Source organism: Triticum aestivum, chromosome 1A (genome assembly GCF_018294505.1).
Source record: "Triticum aestivum cultivar Chinese Spring chromosome 1A, IWGSC CS RefSeq v2.1, whole genome shotgun sequence".
NCBI classification, from domain to species: Eukaryota; Viridiplantae; Streptophyta; class Magnoliopsida; order Poales; family Poaceae; genus Triticum; species Triticum aestivum.
The window spans coordinates 89,458,913-89,476,891 of record NC_057794.1 but is presented as its reverse complement, the minus strand read 5'-3'; positions in this window follow the sequence as shown (position 1 = coordinate 89,476,891).

Here is a 17,979-nt window from a genome sequence, read left to right as displayed (position 1 = left end):
ATATATATATATATATATATATTGTTACTATTCATCACCCAGGGTGCAGAGTAAGTTATTCTTCACCCGAGGTAATCTTACGATCATTTCATAATTAAATTAAGTTTGGAATTCAAATAGTTAACTTTTTATTGATTCACTATGTAAAATTTGACATAAAAAATTAAAATATAGATCATAAGATAAGAAAATTTGCAGTTTATGTGTATTTTAGACTATGTTTTTACGTTTATAATTTTACATAATATAAAATATTTTTTACGGTGATTATATATTTTTTACGGTCTCTTTTTGCGTCGGAAATAAGACAAAACTTACAAAACGTAAAATTACGATGCATTGATGGTAAAATAGAGGGGGGTGAAGAATAACTATTCCTAATCCAGGATGACGAATAGCGCGACCCTACACGATAGCCTGGCCGATGTGTTACAATCTCGATGACGATATATATATAATTTGTAAGTGAAAGGCCGAGCCCTACACGAGATCCCCAACGACGATGTTATACACTTTCTATTAGAGAGAGAAAATGGTGTACACTTGGGCTGACTTGAGTAGTTCGGACGAAAACTTGCGCACACGTGAGTCCTAAATCCTGCATTATCCATAATCTTGTGACTGATATTCAAGTTATTATCAATTATTTGTGTAAAAATAGTTCCTACAGTATAATCATTAACATCACACATACTTGTAAAAGATTTTACCCAGGTGGCAGAATAATAGGAACATAATTAGATTCTTCTTTAAAGTTTTAAAAAGGCTTATATATAGTTATAGTCAAATAAGAATGATACGTTTGTATGAAAGACTACTAAGAGGTCTAGAAACTTTTGAAAAGTTTTTAACAAAACTTCTATAAAACCGGCATGACTTAGAAAACTTTATGTACATCTAATATCTTTTGGGTATGTCATTTTCTCAATAGCATCTATTTTAGCTCTTAGCAACTTATATGCCTACAAATAGAAATTCTATGTGTCTTAGAAGCATATTAAGGTTTTTTTACCATAAAACAGTAAGGCAAAAGCCCTACTGTGTGTCATTTTTCATTAATAAGGAAATAACATAACATTGTCTTACAATGGTTGATGGGGGGACAACCAGAGATAGTCTAGGAGTGCATAAAAAGGGAAGGAAAATGAAAGGGAAAAATTAAATATTATCAATCCAGGATGACATGCCATCCTTCAGACTAGGTTTGGCTCCCAGCATGGTTAACTTGAAAGTTCTGATAAAATCATATCTGCATTCAGTGATTGAGCAAGGAATTCCTTCAAATATCAGGCCATTTCTTTGATTCCAGACGCACCAGCTGCCCACAATCATAATTTCCATGAAAGAAGTAAGATGGTATCTTTGTTTAGCATCAATTATCATATCATGGATATTCATATCTGTGTTCCATTCAATACCAATATTCCACCAAAACCCTTGACTAAATGGGCAAGAAAAGAGAAGGTGAGTTATGTCTTCCATATCTTCAACATTGCATAAGACACGTTTAGTGGAATCAAGGTGCGTACTCTTCCTAGTCAATAGGTCACATGTATTATTCTGTCATTGAGCATTAGCTAGCAGAAGAATTTATGCTTTGGTAAACAACAAGATTTCCATATCCTTTTGAATGGATCAACATCATCTTCATTTTTCATTAGAAAGTTATAGATCTTCTTGGTCATGTTTATAGAACTGCCCCAAGTGAAATTCCAGATGTCATGACCATTATTCTGTCTGATGTTATTTAATTGATCAGATAGCAGGTGAAACTGTTGATGGGCAGTAATGGATAGTGGTAGTCGAAATAAGCTATAATAATTCTCCAAACATTTGGCTGTCCAAATAGGTATATTCTCCTATTGATTGAAGGAGTGTAATTCAGGGAACTTCAGTTTCATAATAGAGCCATTCCAATTGTCTTCTCATAGCATAGTAAAAATTCCCAATTTAACTTCACAGGAAGTCATATCTTTAAATAATTCAAACATTTTCATGCAATCCTTCCACCAAAAAGAACCTTTGTTGTTGGAATGTGGTATTTCGTTGTTTTGGTAGTAAGCCTTCCAAATTAATTTGACCCATGGAACATCCATCTGATTGTAGAACTTGTATAGGTGTTTAATAAGGAGGGCGTTATTTTGCTCTCTTAGATTTAGGACACCAATACCTCCTTGTTGTTTTGGTTTGCATATCATATCCCAACTGGCCAGATGTTTGCCTCTTTTATTAATCTCATTTCCATACCAGAGAAAATTTCTGCTTGATTTGTCAACGTTATCCAATATGGTGATATGAACTTTAAGAGAGCACATAGAAAATACAGGCATAGAAGCAACAACAGAGTTTATGTAGGTAAGTCTGCCAGAATGATTCATGAATCTTGCCACTCTAGACAATCTCTTATCAATTTTGGATATGACAGGAATAAGATATAGGACAATAGGTTTGGTGGTGCCCATGGGGAGTCCTAAGTATGTAAAAGGAAGTCTTTCAACCTTGCATCCAAATGTGTTTGCTAGCATAGAAATTGACTGGTGGTCAATGTTAATGGGGATCATGGAGGATTTGCTAAAATTAACAAAAAGACCAGTAGATAGAGTGAAAAGGTTGAGTAGATATTTTAGGTGGATAAGCTGATCTTCATTAGCTGGCATAATCATTAGGGTGTCATCTGCATATTGAATGATTGGGTAGTCTTAACCATATGCATGATTGATGGGGAGAGAAAGCTCTCCATTAGACCAAGAAGCATTTACAATTGATTGTAGTAAGTCTGCAACAATTATATATAGCAGAGGGGAGTGTGGATCACCTTGTCTGACTCCTCTTTTGCAAATAATATTCTTGCCAGGAACTCCATTAAGTAAAATAGAGGTGGATGCAGAGTGTAGAATATTTGATACCCAGTTTATCCATCTAGGTACAAATCCTTTAGCCCTTAACATAGCAATAATGGCCTTGTATTCAATCTTGTCAAAAGCCTTTTCAAAATCTAGTTTGAGTATGATGGTAGGCTTTTTTGACTGATGGCATAGGTGGAGATATTCAAAAGCATAACCCAGACAGTCTTGGATGTTTCTCCCCTTGATAAATCCATATTGGTTCTGATGAATAACAGAGGTGAAGATTTTCTGAGCTCTATTGGCCATAAGTTTGGTGATAATTTTAAGAGGAAGGCTGACCAGGGATATAGGTCTGAAATCATTCATATTTTCAGGATTTGAAATCTTTGGTATGAGAGTAATGAAAGCAGTATTTATACTTTGAATATCACCGTTTCCTTCAAAGAAATCCCAAATCATAGTATAGATATCTTGCTTGATAATATCCCAACTTTCCTCAAGAAGGTGCCATTAAAACCATCAGGGCTAGGGGTTCTGTCAGTGGGTAAATCTTTATTTAGCTGATCAATCTCATCCATAGAAAAAGGAGCCTCAAGTTCTGTATGATCTTGTGGTTGGATGAGTTCTTCTAGGTTGAAAAGCATAGGAGGATCAATGGATTTTCCCAATCTATCTTTGTAGGATTTCCAAATAATTGCTGCCTTATGATCATGATTTTGATATGAATTTCTATCATCATCAATAATAGTAGTAATGTAATTTTTCCTGTAGCTTTGGGTAGCCATAGCATGAAAAAAAAATAAGTATGTTCATCATCCAATCTTACACTCCTCATTTTAAATCTAGATTTCCAATAAATTCTTTTAACTTCCAATAACTTGGAGATGTGCTTTTCTAGTATTTTCCTGAAATTTGCTTCCATAATATTCAGGTCCCTTTGATCTTCAAAGCCATCAAGCATAGATAAGACATAGTTACAGGCAGAGATATTGGTGTTGAGTCTAGAGAGATGTTTGCTCCATTTCTTGAGACCCATTCCGAGGCATTTAAATCTGGCAGCAATATCTTTTGCAAAGTTAACTAATTGTTCATTTCTGTTCGAGCATTGTAAAACAGTCTCATAAAATCCATCAAATTCAAACTAGTAATTTTCAATTCTGAAGATAGAAGCCCTTGGGATGTCACTGCCAATCTGAATGTGAATAGGGGTATGATCTGATGAAACTCTAGCTAGTGGGTGAGCTAGAGTATGTGGGAAGGACAAAGTCCAGTATGCAGAGGTGAAAATCCAATCTAACTTTTCCAACAAGGGCAGATCTTGCATACTACTCCAAGTGAATTTTCTTCCTTTAAGTGGTATTTCCACAAGGTCTAATTGCCGCAAAAGGTTGTTGAATATGAGCATATTATTTGTGTCTCCACCTGGTCTGTTTCTGTCATGGGGACTTTTGATTAAATTAAATTCACCCACAAGCATCCAGTGATCCATTTGAGAGGCATCAATATTGTTTAACCAGTCAAAGAAATCAGTCTTGTCATCATTCTGGCAAGGTCCATAAATGTTGCTAATATAGAAAATGTGACCAGATAAATTGCATAGCAGTTTGACAGTAATCTGATAAGATGATTGGCTGATAATAGTTCCACTGAAAAGGCTCCCATTCCAAATAGTAATAAGGCCACCAAAAAGACCCATCAAGCATATTGGTTAAATCTTCTAGGAGAAAAATTCCCGAGGTAAGCCAGATCAAAAGAATCTCTTTTTGTTTCTTGAATGCATATGATACCACAGTTGCTTTCATCAATTTTAGCTCTCAAATTGTCCCATCTGGTTTGAGAATTTATCCCTCTGACATTCCAGTTTAAGATAATCCAAGTTCTATTCATTGAAATAAGTGTGAATTGTGTTTCCATAGGGAAATGACCTAATCATTCATCTTTTAACTGGGATCAAATACATGGAGTATGAAGTAGTGATAAACCAGAGGGCTATGCTTGATCTCATATAATAGTTTAACTGACCAAAATCAAACTGACCATTCATACATCTCAGATAGCAAGGTAAAGATAGCATAAGGTCCCAACAACATCTTAAAACACATCTTCTTCACTTACTATCTTATCAACAACAATATTGGAAGAAGAGATGCACTATTAGATGGGTCAAGTTTGGAGACGAAAATTCAAAGTTTTTTCAAGCTATGGCGTCTGAAAGATATAGGAGGAATAATATTGCTTCTCTTTTGATTGATGATGGAACTTGTGTTGAAGATCATGTAGGAAAAGAGTCCATTACTTATCACACCTATACAGAACGTTTGGGGTTTTCTTCCACACACACAATGAAATTTGACCTGGCCCGAATAATTAAGAAATGTGTGGACCTTGATGAACTTACAGTCCCGTTCACCAAAGACGAAATTGATAATGTCAACAGGACAATGCCGGCCGACAGGGCACCTGGCCCTGATGGACGGAGTGTTCTTAAAACCTGTTGGCCAATCATTAAGGAGGACTTCTACAATCTGTGCAATCAATTCTTCGAGGGCAATCTGAATTTAGAGAGCATTAATGATGGTTACATCACACTGATCCCCAAAATAAACTCCCCATCCACGATAAATGATTTTCGGCCAATAACTCTGTTGAACTGCTGCTTGAAAGTACTCACCAAAATTCTAGGAAATCGGCTACAATGTGTGATTCTGAAAATTGTTCACCATAACCAATACGGGTTCATCAAAGGTCGATCAATCCAGGATTGCTTGGCCTAGGCATTTGAATACATACATCAGTGCCAAGCACCCAAAAAAGAGATTGTGCTTCTGAACCTGGACTTCGCGAAAGCATTCGATACCATTGAACATGAGGCAATGATTGACATTATGAGAAGCATGGGTTTCAATGAAAAATGGCTAAACTGGATTAAATGCATTTTCAGTTCAGGCAAATCTGTTGTGGTACTTAATGGAACCCAGGGTAGACAATTTTTATGTAAATGTGGCGTGCGGCAAGGTGACCCTCTCTCGCCTCTTATCTTTGTGCTTGCAGCAGATCTATTGTAGGCTGCCATTAATGATGCATTCACTATTGCAGGATGCTACTAAGCGACACTACGATCAGAGACCCTTCGAGAAACTGTGTGCGATGCAATAATCGCAAACGGTGTTGTATGAAAACCATCAGAAATGATGCAAAATGTTTGCGATGAATGATACATCAAACACAGTTCATATTATAGTTGCGTGTGCGATGAGGGGCATACGGTTGATCTGTACGAACTGTTTGCGATGAGATAGAACAACAGAAACGGGCAGCCAGATCAAGGTGTGTGCGATATACGACATACAGTTCGGTCCGATGAACCGTTTGCGATGAGTGAGGTGAACATAAACGATTCGGCGTAACAAGATGTGTGTGATACCCATCAAATAGGTCAGTAATCAGAATTGTGTGCGATCATTATAGACAGCCCATACAGTCTTTTTTTGTGAATTCTGTGCTCGTCAAGGAACACAGTTCAACAAACCAACCTGTTGGCGATAATGTAGAAGATCTCTGTCGAATACATATTACTAACCGTGTGCGATGGGATTGACAGGATGAACAGAGATAAATACAGTCTGCTTAATTTAGTCCTTCTTCTTGTTGTTGTTCTTGTTGGATTGCCCAGTGACATCGTCTTGGCGAGGACGCTTCTTGCCGCTGACCGTTGGCTTTTCATCGCCGCCATCGTTGTCATCGTCGTTGCTGTCATCGTCGTCCTCCTCCTCGTTCGACCATTCCTCCTCCTCATCGTCGTCGTCCTCTTCTTCGTCCTCCGATGGCTCCTCATCCGTCTGGTTGTCGTCTGATGACTCCAGAGGCAGCGTCCCTTCCATGAACCGGATATAATCAAGGTCTGGGCTTGATGACGGATTCAAGGAAGACAAGTGGGATGATTCCCATGTTGACCTATCATCGGGCGCTAAACTACTGGCCGAACTGTCGTCCTCACTATCGCTTGACATGGCTGCAGAGTGTGTGCCAGTGTGTAGCGCGGCCTATCGGGGACGATGAAGATGGTGGCCACTTAAGAGGGGTATGCAGAGAAGAGGAACTACCAATTAGCGGGGGTTGACGTATTATCTAACCGATGATATAATCAACCACAATTATTTGTACCCAGTCGCTCCAAATTCCCGGGGTTGCGCAGGACTCCTTTTTTTAGGGTTGGTTGCGCAGGTCTCTTATTGGCTATTTGGCTGGTTTCCTTTTTCAGGACAAAAACAAGGAACGAGTTTTGGGATTATGCACCGGTACCGGCACAAACGGAGTAGGACAGTTCGCAAGCAATACATTGAGCTCTTCTTATTGATAAAGCCAGTAATAATAAAACTAGAAAGGAAAAGAAAAAAGACAAAGAAAAATATTTGCACGAATCTTCGCATAACATCAATGGCATATATAGGACCTAGATGTGCATTACTTAGAGCACATCTAGATGTGCTTTAGCAATACTGTCAAACAAAACCCCTAATCATCATTGCAAACAGTGCATAGAACATGGCTAATGCGACAACCACAACTACACATGCTAGTTCCTTCTTGTCTCTTGCTTTCATCTGCTGCATGTGCTTGATTCTTTCTTGCTTCATCGTACTGATTGTACATTCCAGATCAGCCAGTTTCTTCTTCAACTTTACGTTATCTTCTGCGAGCTTGGTGATAACACTCCGAGCTCTGCCATGCCATTCTTCATCCAGCCAGTTAACAAAGGCACAAGCCTCATATCCTTGCCAATGTTAAATAGTATTCTGGATGAGCGGTGGCATTAACTGAAGTAAAATGATGAACTTAATTAGCACTAACCTCTAAGGGGCAACTAAGAAACCGCCTGCCAATGTCGAATCCCTCTGTGCATACACGTCGAGCGGGAGTGTACCCGTGCACACAACTCAGCTTTTGGTACTTCTCGGTGGCGCAAAACTCGGAGTCGAACTCGCATTGCGGGAGTCTGGAGTCAAGCTACTGATCCAGCGGCAGATCGCTTTCCTGGGGGGTCATTCAGGACGGATTCAGCAAGGAGACATACTTTGGACATGGTAAAAAAGATCGGGATAGATTGGAACCTGACAAGACGATTCGGATCCGTAGTACACCTGCCTTTTGATGACCTTAGGCAAGTGCTCGGCGGCGACCGCCGTCGTGGCGGCGATATCAACAGGAGCAGCCACACCGAAACCATCAACACCACTCATCCGCATTCCCCCAATGTCAGCGCCACGTGAGGGAATTTGGAGGCTATGTAGGGATTTGGGGGAAATGGGGAAACTATGGAGATAAGCTAACGGTTGGAAACTACTAATGGCACTATATATATGTTGTATATATACGGCACACTGTTTGTACATGTCGTTTGTGTTAGGTATTACAACGTCACAGACGATTTCCGCACCAAACCGTGTGAGAAGAGAACATAGGTTAGACACGGTTGCCGTTACATAACTGTATGTGATGTACTACCTTGTCCATATAATTGAGTTACGATGAGATACCGTGTAAACAGCCGCTCTGCGGATATCCGTAAAAAAATAGCCGCTCTGCATATAGAGATGGCGGCGGCAGCCTAGGCAGCGGCGACCGGAGAAGAGGTTAATCCTCGGGCGGTGGGCGGTGGCGGCATCATAGGAGGTCAATCCTCGTTCTATGGTGGGAGATAGGAGGAGCTCAACCATCGAGGTCAGCGGCGGCGTGATTCGAGCACATCCATCGCGGTTGATGGCGGGATAGTGGAGGTCGAACTTCAGGCGGCAGCCGCACTAAGCTTTGCTCCTTGACCCTACTGTCTCGGTGTGCCGCTGCATCGCGCTTGTCTGTCTGCTGGGTGGAGGTCGCCGCGCGGCTAATTAATTAAGGTATTCTTTTCGTGAGTGGATAAATTTAGGTATTCAATTCCTGTGTAGTGTTGTACTAGTACTCTGCGTGTAAATTGACTGGCCATTAATTTTTGTCATAGCACGTCTGGATAACAACATGGAGCGTCCTCAGTAATTATTAAAATAAAACCTTGTGATTTATGCAGGCATCTTTGGACATCAGTTAATCCATGTATTAATGTTGTTGTTTTGTTTTTAATTACCATTCATGTGCTGCAGATGGAACGATCTCGGTGGATGAAGAATCGAAAAACCACATATTTTATCAGTGGCGTGACAGAGTTCATGAATTTGGTTGAAAGTACAAAGAGGAGAATTGGTGATGCGGATTACATCATGTGTCCATGTACTGATTGTCCCAATACAGAGTCACATGAAGTTGCAGATTCCATATGCACTTAGTCTCTAGGGGATTCATGGATGGATATACATGTTGGACCAGACACGGTGAAGAGGAGGTCATGGATGAAGATACCTAGGGCAGCGAGATGCCAAACCCCGATCAGTGTCAGATGGATGTTGAATCTAACATCGGGGCAGAGGCGTCAAGCTACCAATGGAACACTGGAAAGCCGAAACACCCACTGGAAAACCAAGACGTTGACACAGATGACGACGATCTTGATATGCCAGATTTTGCTGCTATGATTGCAGATTTTGAGGGCCCAGATAAGCATATGATTGGGTACAAGGATCTCCCAACCATTGATGCGGACTCCAAGAAAGAATTGTATCTAGGTTGCAAAAAGAAATATTCCAGGTTGAGTGCCACCCTGGCGCTTCTCAGATTTAAAGTAGCAAACGGTCTATCAAATAAGGGCTTCACAGAGATGTTAGGTCTTTTGAAAGAAATTCTTCCGAAAGATAATGTGCTCCCCAGAAGCACGAATGTAGCGAAGAAAATTGTTTGCCCATTGGAACTTGAAGTACAGAAGATACACGCTTGTGTGAATGATTGTATATTGTACCGTGGTGAGTACAAATATTTTTCGTGCATGTCCCACATGCAAGCATGCATGATACAAGCGCAGGAGAGCAAAGGACAAGTACAAATTGGATGACGAGATCAAGACAGGAGTCCCATTCAAGGTTGTTTGGTACTTGCCTTTAGTTCCAAGGTTGAGGCGTTTGTTTGCAAACCCTAGAGAGGCAAAGAGGTTGTGGTGGCATCATGATGAGCGAATTGCGGATAGGTTTATGAGGCACCCTAAAGATGGGGCTCAGTGGGAATTAATCAACAAAAAGTTTTAAAATTTTGCCAAGGATCCTAGAAGTATAAGGCTCAGGGAGTGTACTGACAGGATGATCCTTTTGGCGATATGAGCACCAATCACAGCACATGGCTGGTGCTTCCGTGCATATATAACCTAGCTCCTTAGTTGTGTATGAAGAAAAAAAATACATTATGATGTCAATGATTATCCAAGGCCCGAAGCAACTTGGAAATGATATCGACATTTACTTTCAGCTACTGGTAGAAGAACTGCTGACAGTGTGGATAGATGCGCCTGCTGTAAAATGTTATGATGCTTACAGAAAGGAGATTTTCGATCTACATGCCATGCTGGTGCACACCATTCAAGATATGCCAGCATTAGGCAACACATCGGGGTAGAAAACAAGGGGAGAAGTAGGGTGTGTCACATGCATGGATAGGACAGCTAGCAGAAGACTTCCCAACTCGCACAAAACAGTGTATTTGCGTCATCGTAGGTTCTTACGGAAAAATCACCCATACCGAAAGATGAAAGCTGAATTTGATGGTACGGCAGAGGCAGCTGCAGCCCCAAGACCCTATGAAGGGGTGGTGGTCCACAACATGGCTAAAAAAATTAATGTTGTGCTTGGCAAGAACCACCCTTTGACGGTGAAACTAACACCCAAGGATCAAGTGTTTAAGAAGAAATCGGTGTTCTGGAAATTACCTTACTGGGAGATTCTACGTGTACGTCACTGCATCGATGTCATGCACGTAGAGAAGAACGTATGTGAAAGCATCCTTGGTACTCTGCTCAAGATTAAAGGTAAAAGAAAGGATGGTGACGGTTCATGGCTCGATATGCTTGCTGATCAATCACAACGCAAGAGTGAAGCAGAAGATGATGACAAATTCATCAAGGCTCGCCAGAGTTACAATTTCAGTACAAAAGAAGCAACACGGTTCTTCACCTATTTGTTGTCAGTTAAGACACCCTCTTCCTACTCCGCAAACATCAGAAGTCTCGTGGATGTGAGCTCAAGTAAAACAAAGTTGGGACACATGAAGTCACATGATTGCCATGTAATGTTGACACAAATCCTCTCGGTGGCCATCAGGAATCTGATGGACAAAGATATAAGAAACACACTCATTGACATCTATGATTTCTTCAACCAACTATGGCAGAAAGTTGTAGATCCTGAAGAGTTGGATCATATGAAAGATGATATTGCTAGAATATTGTCCAACCTAGAGATGTTTTTCCCATCGTCATTCTTTGATATCATGGTCCATCTCATTGTGCACCTTGTCGACAAGATAAAGTATTGTGGTCCTGTGTTTCTTCGCAACATGTATCCCTTCGAGCGGTTCATGGGAATCCTGAAGCGCTTTTGTCGGAACCGAAACCATCCAGAGGCAAGCATGCTACAAGGTTATACCGCAGAGGAGGTGGTTGAGTTTTGCATTGAATACATGAACCAAAGACCTATAGGTTTACCCCTCTCTCGCCACGAGGGGATGCTGAAAGGTAAGCCAGTCCTTGTTGGCACGCAAGTGGCTGCACCCGAAGAATTGGCAGAGAAAGCCCATTTGACGGTACTGCTTAATAGCCTAGTTCTCATCGCTTATGCCGAAGAACACTTGACGGAGATACGCCAAAGATTCTTACCAATGGTTCCTTCATCAGAGGTGGAGATGAAGGAGCACACTAAGAACTATGCCGAATGGCTGGAGAATCATTTGGCACAAGGATCCATCAATGACATTGCTACGTGGTTGGCACAAAAGCCATCACCTATGGTGCTGGCGTACCAAGCATATGACATAAATGGGTACATGTTCTACACCGAGGAACGTGATAAGAAGACCTTGTATCAGTACAACTCTATTCGAATAGAATGCATGACTGTAAATGAAGCTGATAAAAGGGTATACTATGGATCCATCAAAGAGGTTTGGGAGCTTGAGTATGTGAAAGTTAAGGTGGCATTATTCAGGTGCGCATGGATCCCTATTGGTCAGGTAAGGATTGATGAGTATGGGAAGACTTGTGTTAACAAGACAACGATGGCATATCACGCGGACCCATTCATTCTTGCCAGCGATGCTACCCAGATTTTCTTTGTGGAAGACCCCTTGTATAAGAACGACCATTTAGCGATGCATGGGAAGAGAAGGGTACTGGGTGTTGACTATGTTGCCGATCAGGACGAGTACGATGTTTTGATGAGTTGCTAGCCAAGGGATCACACACCAGTGCAACAGAGAAGAAGTTTAAAATCATCAAAAAAACCAAGTTCATTCGGGGTCAACTTAATGATCCCAGTTCCCCCATGTACATGGGAATTAAGCTATAAGACTAGTCTTTATGCCTACCCTGCAACTTAATTTGTTCAATTTAGAATAGTTGCATGTATTGAATTTGTGAGTTATGCCCGGTTTTCTGTTGTTGTAAGAACCGTTAATATGTTGACCTTGATATGCTGTCAGCTCAGGCAATGAATATGAACTATTTTTTGTTGTTGTTGTTGTTGTTATTATTATTATTATTATTATTATTATTATTATTATTATTATTATTATTATATCATAGAGGTAGCACACTCAATCGATCTCACTGTAGTATGTGTGAAAAAAAATATGCAATCTGGTTTGCGAATAGCACACGGTTCATTGATGAAAGCCGTGTGCCGACCAAACCCTGCCACCACCCCGCCCACGATCTGAGTCGTGCTTTCTGATTGGCCAGAACCCAAACCCCACGGATCGTACGCCTGCACCGCTGGATGCTCCTAGATCGAATGGCGATCCTCATCCCTTTCGACAACACATGCAGTTCCGGTTGTAATTTTATTTTTATGCACAAAATGCATGTTAATATCAAAAAATGTCTTAAATATAGCTAACGATACCTGAAATGCGCCAGAAAATCAAACCCATGGTATAATGGTGATTGCGTACCCTGGAAATTTTTATGAGGCCAAACAATGAAGTCACCATCCATAGGAGTTTGAATTGACACGTCTCCTTTTGGAAAATCATGATCCTTCATGTGAGATGCTCCGGTTTGGAAGGAGCGGTCATCAAAACTTGTGCCAAACTTTACCAATTTTTTTCCATGGGGTCGTGAGAGCATGCCATAGGCACACATCGATTTTGATGATGTCTGAACTCCATCTGAATTTTCTATAATTAAAATACCAACTAGGCCTACGCCAGTGGCCGCACCTCGCGGCCGAAATGTTTGAAACTTCTCCCCGCTTCTCGAACAAGTGGATGAAAACTCACAAAGTGACGCACAAATGATCTGTACACCTTTGCTAGGCTGATAGTAAGGGGGTATCATAGCTAGTATCATGCATTCCAACTAGGAAATTTTGATGAGCTGTCATAGAATTAATTAAATGAAGAAAGAGAGGGTTAAGTATCATATCGAAACCGTATCATAATAAATGTTATGCTACTATGGGTCATGCATGACAATATAAATAAAGTACTAGATATGATACTAGCTACTCTATGATACTATGCATTATTAGAGCAAGTAAGTACACAATAGAGTGACATAAGACTAGCCACAATGGGTAGTAACATATAATGTTACTACCTCTATAGTGGGGAGTAACATATGTGTAGTAACATGCAACACTTCATTTATTAGGCTATAGACTCATCTTGCCTTGAGATGTGTGATGTTACTCAGACTAGCCACAATGGGTAGTAACATAGACTAGTAACATGCCCATGTGTTACACTAGTCTATGTTACTACCTCTATAGTGGGGAGTAACATATATGTGTGGTAACATTCAACACTTCATTTATTAGGCTATAGACGCATCTTTCCTTGATATGTACATGTGATGTTACTCATACTACTAGTAACTAGCTATGTTCCTACTTTGCTCTCTTTCTTCATTTATTACTTGCCACATCATCTACTTTATCTAGATATGTGTGATGTTACTACCTATGTTACTCCCATTGTGGGTAGTCTCATACTATAGTAAGACTATACCCACAGTGGGAGTAACATAGGTAGTAACATCACACAAATCCACTTTCCTCCATTTCTTCATTTATTACTTGCCACATCATCTATTTTATCTAGATATGTGTGATGTTACTACCTATGTTACTCCCACTATGGGTAGTCTAGTGTAGGATCGAAAGTATGTCTAGAGGGGGGTGATTAGACTACTTGACCAAATAAAAATCAAGCCTTTTCCCAATTTTAGTTCTTGGCAGATTTTAGCAACTTTGAACAAGTCAAGCAATCTTAACACAATTCAAGCAAGCATGCAAAGAGTATATGAGCAGCGGAAAGTAAAGAATGTAACTTGCAAGAATGTAAAGGGAAGGGTTTGGAGGATTCAAACGCAATTGGAGACACAGATGTTTTTGTCGTGGTTCTGATAGGTGGTGCTATCGTACATCCACGTTTATGGAGACTTCAACCCACGAAGGGTAATGGTTGCGCAAGTCCACAGAGGGCTCCACCCACGAAGGGTGCACGAAGAAGCAACCTTGTCTATCCCACCATGGCCATCGCCCACGAAGGACTTGCCTCACTAGCGGTAGATCTTCACGAATTAGGGGATCTCCTTGCCCTTACAAACTCCTTGGTTCAACTCCACAATCTTGTCGGAGGCTCCCAAGTGACACCTAGCCAATCTAGGAGACACCACTCTCCAAGAAGTAACAAATGGTGTGTTGATGATGAACTCCTTGCTCTTGTGCTTCAAATGATAGTCTCCCCAACACTCAACTCTCTCTCACAGGATTTGGATTTGGTGGAAAGAAGATTTGAGTGGAAAGTAACTTGGGTAAGGCTAGAGATCAAGATTCATATGGTAGGAATGGAATATCTTGGTCTCAACACAAGTGTAGGTGGTTCTCTCTCAGAAAATATAGGTTGGAAGTGTAGGTTTGTTCTGATGGCTCTCTCCATGAATGAAGAGGAGGTGGAGGGGTATATATAGCCTCCACACAAAATCTAACCGTTACACATAACTTTCCAAACTCGGTGGGACCGAATGGTTAAACTCGGTCGAACCGATTCAGCAAAGCTAGTGACAGTTAGGGTTTTCGGTGGGACCTACATGCAACTTGGTAGGACCGATGTGATTAGGGTTAGGGCATAACATAATCTCAGTGAGACCGATTACACAAACTCGGTGAGACCGATTTTGTTAATAAGCTAACCAGAGAGTTGGTCAGGTAAACTCGGTGGGACCGATCGCTCATTTCGGTGAGACCGAAATGTTACAAAGGGAAAACAAAGAGTTTACATTGCAATCTTGGTGGGACCGATCGCTCATCTCGGTGAGACCGAAATGTTACGAAGGGAAACAGAGAGATTACGACCCCATCTCGGTGAGACCGAGATCCCTATCGGTGAGACCGATTTGCCTAGGGTTTGTGGCAGTGGCTATGACATTTGAAACTCGGTGGCGCCGGATAGAAAGAAACGGTGGGGCCGAGTTTGACTTTTGGTTTAGTTCATATGTGGATGTGAGAAAGTAGTTGAGGGTTTTGGAGCATATCACTAAGCATTTTGAGCAAGAACCTCATTAAGCAACACCTCATCCCTCCTTGATAGTATGGCTTTTCCTATGGACTCAATGTGATCTTGGATCATTAAAATAGAAAATGTAGAGTCTTGAGCTTTGAGCTTGAGCCAATCCTTTGTCCTTAGCATTTTGAGGGGTCCACTTTTCTCATCCATGCCATGCCAATCATTGAGCTTTCCTAAGATATTAATCTTGAAATAGCATTAGCTCAATGAGCTATATGTTGTTAGGAATTACCAAAACCACCTAGGGATAGTTGCACTTTCAATCTCCCCCTTTTTGGTAATTGATGACAACATATAGATCAAAGCTTCGACAAATGATAATAAGAGTGAAAAACATTGTCGCTTTGAGAAGTATGTGAAAAGCAAGAGCTCCCCCTAAATTTGTGCATAGTTTAAGATTTGCTTTGGACTGCAAATGCACAAAGAGTTAGGATCATGTGTTACTCTTCCATGTCACATACATCTTGGTGGAGCGCTCAAAATGATAATAATTAAAATACATGCACTCATCACCAAGCAAAATGAATGATCATATAAAAGGATAATGTCATCCAACAAGCATTAAGGTAGCATATGATCAAACACATGATCATCTAAGCAAGCACAAAGTATAAAGTATCTCAACCAGGCAAATAAATGAAGTTTAACCACCAAACAAAAAGAGAGAATAAAAAGAAACACTCTCTCTCGAAGCCTATGATCTATACATTTTCTCCCCCTTTGGCAACAAGTTACCAAAAAGTTCATAAAAATGCATAGTGCTAAATCGACTCTCAGGCTTGGTCTTCATGTGGTGGTGTAGACAGAACTCCAAGAACGAAGGCAGCAGTCGATGTAGATGGAGCTAGTGGAGTAGGTGCTGGAGCCGGTGGCACTGAAGCTGTAGCTGGTGCAGATGAAATAGCTCTGGTGTCTGGAATAGGCACTGCAGCAGACCTCTGACCTCTGGGCACTCTAGCAAAAGCATCAGTGGTTGTCTTGCCCTTCTTCTCCTCCACTTCATCCTGAAGTTTCTCAAGGACTGACTGGATCTTAGTGACCTTCACATCTAAGTCATAGAACTTCTGCTCCACAATCCTCTCCAAGCTCTCCTGGTTTTGAGTCAGGGTGGCCAGTCCCTTCTCAATCCTTAGAGTGGAGGCAATCAAGTAGCCAAGCTGTTCTTACTTTCTCTTGAGAAGATACCGAGATGCTTCTTCAGTAGTTAGCATCCTTGCAGCCTTTTCAGCCCTTGCCTTCTCCTTCTTGGCTTGTGTGTGCACAGAAGATGGTTCATTTTCATCCATCACCACAGTGTTGTCCTCAAAGTCTGGGTAGATGGCTAGGTGCTCCTTGTCCAGCAGATATGTGCCAGTGCCCATCTTGGAGTTAATCAGCTCCTGAATCTGTGCGGCATATCCACAACTCCTCTTCTGATCTGCAGTTGTCCTCTTTGTGGTTTCCACTATTAGGCTCATGACTTTGAACTTCTGTGGAACATCAAAGATGTGAAGCAAGTTAATTGCATGGCCTCTGATCATCTTGTGATCACCTGACTTTGGCAAGAGAGTGTGCCTGAGGATCCAGTTGATAGTTGGCAAGTCTGACAGAAGGTAATGTACAGATCCAAACTTGTGTGTCTAAAGAGCAGCACCTGGGATCTCCTTGTACATGTGTGCCATGGTGTTGTGATCCTTCTTCTTGTTGGCATAGACATCCAAGTCATCTTTACTCTCTTCTGGGGCATTGACCAACTTAGCCCATTCTGCAACTATGGACTGATACCTAGTACCTTCAGACATCCAGACAATCCTTCCATCTGGGTAGAAGTGAGCTGTGGAGTAGAACTGCATGATGAGCTCATCATTCCATTTTGTGATCTTCTAAGCCACAAACTCATCAACTCCACAAGCCTTGAAGCTGTCATATACACCAGGGAAGTGATCCTCATTTTCCTCAATGAATTTTCAATCAACCCATCTCATGTCACACACTATTGACTTCTTGTCAAGCAAGATGGTCTCATAGAAGTCCCGCTGTTCCTTTGTATGGAACCTGTAGTCCACAGTAGTCCTTCTCCTGGTGGCATATGGATCTGACTCTCTCCATAGCCTCAATCCTGAATCCTTCCGTATCTTCATGTTCTCAGCTACTGGATGAGCATCATTGTGATCTGGAATTTTTGGCTTCAATTTCCTCAAGACAACAGAATCATCTTCTTCTTCCATTGCAGCTTCAGGCATTGGGGCCTTATTCTTCTCTGCTGCTGGGATGTTCCTGGTGCTCCTCTTGGGTGCAGTTTTGGGTTTTGGAGCAGCTGGCTTAGAAGTTTCTTTGGGCTTAGATGAAGCAGCCCCTGATCTTATGGCATCTCCCATAAGCTTCTGAGCTTTAGGTGCTGGTGCATCATCCTCTTCCTCTTCCTCTTCTTTAGAGTCTTTCATGATTGAAGATCTTC